The sequence below is a fragment of the Oratosquilla oratoria genome, chromosome 2 (assembly GCF_046742065.1).
Source record: "Oratosquilla oratoria isolate Oo_2021 chromosome 2, ASM4674206v1, whole genome shotgun sequence".
Classification (NCBI taxonomy): domain Eukaryota; kingdom Metazoa; phylum Arthropoda; class Malacostraca; order Stomatopoda; family Squillidae; genus Oratosquilla; species Oratosquilla oratoria.
Genome location: NC_134778.1, coordinates 91132447 through 91137046, shown reverse-complemented (window position 1 = coordinate 91137046; position 4600 = coordinate 91132447).

Genomic DNA, 4600 nt, shown 5'->3' with positions numbered 1-4600 from the left:
TCTAGTTTGAATGGGTTGGACTAAAGTCCTTAAAATATTAACGATATGAGATTTATGTAATTAATACACCACACGGAAAATGATAGAAACGAGAACTAGAAAAGAGGGAGAGTTGGAAAAAGGAGGAGGAGAGAAAGAGGAGGCGAGAAATAGGGTAAGAGGGGGCGAGAGGAACGAATAGTCTTGGAGCGTGTCGGGCTTAGCAACTCCCTCTGACAGCAGTTAAAGAGAACTGGGTTAGTGATATCAATTAAAGTGCACAACAGGAAAAGGAGGATTATGATCCACCGCTGCTGTCCTCTCACTTTCAACACTTACACAGACACATGCACAAACGTGCGTGCGCATGCATACAATACATAAACACACACACACGCGCACACACACACACACACACACACACACACACAAAGAGAGAGAGAGAGAGAGAGAGAGTAAGCAAGCAAGCAAGCAAATATTCATTTCGGAGGATCTTCATCGAGTTGTTTATAATCTTGTACCCTTCATCCGAACCAATTGTGGGGATTACCCACTGGTTTACTGATCTTCGTAATTCCTTTTTTGATATATTGTGTTTTATGTTTACTCTTAGTTATGTAGGCCACAAGGCCTCCTGATTACTGTAATTCCCAGAAGAAAAATAAAATCTATTAAATTGAGCAAAAAGAAGAGAACAAAAGGGAGCTGCAGTTTTCAACTTCTGAGTTATATGATATAATGATGCGTAAACATGGATCTTCATCCTTGAAACAATGCTGCAGGACAAACGTGCGTCGGTGTGCGCAGACGCGCCCGATGCCAGGCACGGGTCCTTGAAATATTTACAACCTTGAGATTGTTTTCCTTCAAGCCGAGGAACCACGCAGTACGTTTTTTTTTTTTTTTTTTTTTTTTTTTTTTTTTTTTTTTTTTTTTTTTTTTTTTTTTTGAGGAAACTTATTACTAGCGTCATTTTATGTGACTGCAGTTGTCAGACGAATATTTCTTATATGTTTTGTGTCAAACTGCATAGTGCTGCAGTAGTATAAAAAGAAATTCGAAATGTGACATTCCAACAGTTTCAGACATGTCTTGATTTTTCCTTTTTTTTTTTTTTTTTTTTTTCCTGGATCATAAAGTATTTGTAGATTTCTGATACGATGAGGAAGTGAAGGCATGTGGGAAGAAACCTTCGCTTACTTAGGGAATAAGATACGCTTTGAAATATTAGTATTATGATATATCAATGAATAGTATATTCATAAAAATCCCGCTGCTGATAACACACACGTACGCACGCATGCGCGCGCACACACAGCACAAACATATTTCATTTCAAGAAGTCACGAGAATTGTCACATCCTCTGGTAGCGACTGCGGACACTTCGCCTCGTTCTGTTGCAGACCATAAAGGCAAACATTCCTCGGAATGCCCTCACGCCTTGGGTAATTACTCCTTCCACGCGTGACCGCGAGCTACTCGTACTTCCTCGTCGCTCTCCAAAGAACCTGTGGTTCTTCACAGCGACACACCCGAGCAAAAAGATTAGACCTTTTGTAATGGCTTCCCTTTTTACGTTTCCATTTTGCGTGTTTTTGTATCTCTCTCCCTCCACGCCTGTCGCTCTCTCTCTCTCTCTCTCTCTCTCTCTCTCTCTCTCTCTCTCTCTCTCTCTCTCTCTCTCTCTCTCTCTCTCTCTCTCTCTCTCTCTCTCTCTCTCTCTCTCTCTCTCTCTCTCTCTCTCTCTCTCTCTCTCTCTCTCTCTCTCTCTCTCTCTCTCTCTCTCTCTCTCTCTCTAATAGGACGCCTTATTAGGTCAAGAGAAGCCGCCGAGATTCTGCAGGAAGACTTTAACAAATTGTTCACATGGTCTGTGAAATGGCAAATGGACTTCAATATCTCAAAGTGCAGCGTAGTAAACGCAGCGATACACAACCCCGAAAGCAGGTATAGCTTAGATAACACATCTTTATAGAAAACTGTGCGAGAGAGACTTGGGAGTTCTTGTGAGTCTGTCTGTCTGTCTGTCTGTCTGTCTGTCTGTCTGTCTGTCTGTCTGTCTGTCTGTCTGTCTGGGTTTCTCTTAGTCAGGTGTCAAAATGAAGGGTGTGTCCTTCTTAAGTAGTGAAGCTAATGATGCTGCTATACTAGCATATCCTTGAATGTAACGTCTGTAAAATACTGATAAAGGAATGAATGTATGTGTTCTACAGAAGTAGAGCGTAGAAAATCAATGACTGCCTTGACCTTGTCTTGCGAGGTTAAAATTCCTTGTGAATTAAGGACATGACCTAGGAAGCGTATTGCTTTCTGAAGGAAGAAACGCTTCTTAAGTTTCAGTTACAGACCTGTTATTTCTAGTCGTGAGAAGACAGTGTGTAGATGTTCGCCAACGGATTTGGAAGCGATGATCACAGCATCGAGGTACATAAACACTGAATGACCTATGATACCTGCAAGTACTGTGTGCATAAGTCTTGTAAATAATAAAGGAGCTGAAAAGAGACCCAGGGCTAGTTGTTTGAAGTGATAATCATCTATGGGTGTGCTAAAGGCTATCAGAGGCCTACTCTGGAGCAAGGGGGACCTGGAAATATACCGACATATGGTCTAAGGTCGTGAACACTACGCTGTTTTCACCGACGGAGTGGAATATGTCTTGTAATACAGGGATTGGGTATAGGTTTGGTATGGGCGGAAGGAACCATCGTCTTTAGGGACAACAAAGAGGGGGACGTTTCATTTGCTGATGGATGGTTCAGCAATGTCTTTCGCAATCATGTGTTGGATAATGTTATCTACAATCATGCGTTTACTGTGTGGTAATCTGTATGCGGGAATGTAACGTGGTTTACAGTTCTCACGAAGGAGTGTATGATGCTGAATAAGATTAGTGACTTCAAGGGGTTTACCTTGAGTGGCAATGGTATGTCTGAACTTATTCCAAAATGGAAGTAAGTCTGCTTGTGCATCAGGAATGTCTATGAGGTTGAAATCTGATGCATCAATGGGTTCCTGTGCTGTGAGCACGTTGAAAATTATGGTACAAACTTGAGAAGTGGAGAATTTGTCATCCATGACTTTGATGCGTGAAGGATATACTTCGAAATTGCAAATGTTTGTACCAACTGTGAGATGGAGGGGTGCGTTAGTGTCATTGACAATTAAAATGCAAGTATGACCTTTCTTTGATGTAAAGCTGATGGCTGAAAGCCGGGAAATACCATTGGCACGGCAAAATTCTGGCATATGGAGTAGATCGGTGTCTTGTGCTTGGAAAAATCTTATGTGTATCTTTGTATACTCACGAAGGAGCAAGGGGATCTGTGCTCTGGCCACGTCGGAAATTGTGGTACAAAATTGAGAAGTGGGGAATTTGTTATCCATGACTTTGATGCATGAAGGATATACTTCGAAACCGCAAGTGTTTGAGATGGAGGAGTACGTTAGTGTCATTGGCAATTAAAATGCAAGTATGACCTTTCTTTGACGTAGAGCTGGTGGCTGAAAGCAGGAACATGCCACTAACACGGCAAGTTTCTGGCATGCAGAGTACACCGGTATCTTGTGTTTGGAAAAAAAAATTATTTGTATTTTTGTATACTTACGAGGGAGCAAGGGGATCTGTGCTGTGAGCACGTCGGAAATTGTGGTACAAACTTGAGAAGTGGGGAACTTGTTATCCATGACTTTGATGTGTGAAGGATATACTCCGAAATCGCAAATGTTTGTACAAACTGTGAGATGGGTGGGTGCGTTAGTGTCATTGGCAATTAAAATGTAAAAATGACCTTTCTTTGACATAGAGCTGATGGCTGAAAGTGGGGAAATGTCATCAGCTACGTAGGTGGTAACTGGGATGGAAGGGCACACATCTTTGAAGCTAATGTCTAGGGAGAATTTACCAACGATAGGGAATGGTATGCCAACGAAATTGCAAAGGCTGACGTCGGGGGGTTCCAAAATAGTAACACGATTTGTTTCAGTGCGGAATTTGTGGAAAATGTGTACTGACATGATGTTAACCAGGGAACCCGTGTCGAGAGAGATTTTCACGTTCGTGTTGCTAGACGTACCATTGAAAGTTAAGGAATGGGAAGATACGTCTGGGATACCCAGGGTATATACCGGTAGAGTTGATGATTGAAAGCTGGGTATGGAAACTGTCCTTGGTGTGCACTAAGTCACAAAGTCACAAGGGAGATGTGCTACGTGAATGCCTTGCAGGAGATGTATTACGTGATTGCCTTGCAGGAAATATGTTACGTGAATGTATAGGAGGAGAGTGAGCTTGGAATCCTTGTCGGTGTTGCCTCCGTGCTAGCAGCACACGGCAACAATCACTAGTGTGAAAACATGTACCGTGAGCGACATCGCGTGCGTGGTGTATGTCTTGATCTTATGTTATGTTAGGGGGACCGTTTGACCAGGGATATTGTGTGGATGGGTGCGATGGGTACTGATTGACTCTGTATCTGAATGATATTTTTGTCCGTGTCAGAATTTCCTGAAGTTTTCGCCAAGTGTGATACCTGGTGTAAATGAAATTGTGCTAGTCTTTTTTTTTTTTTTTTTTTTTTTTAGTTTGGTTGTTGTTGCCTCTTTGTCCAATATAATCAA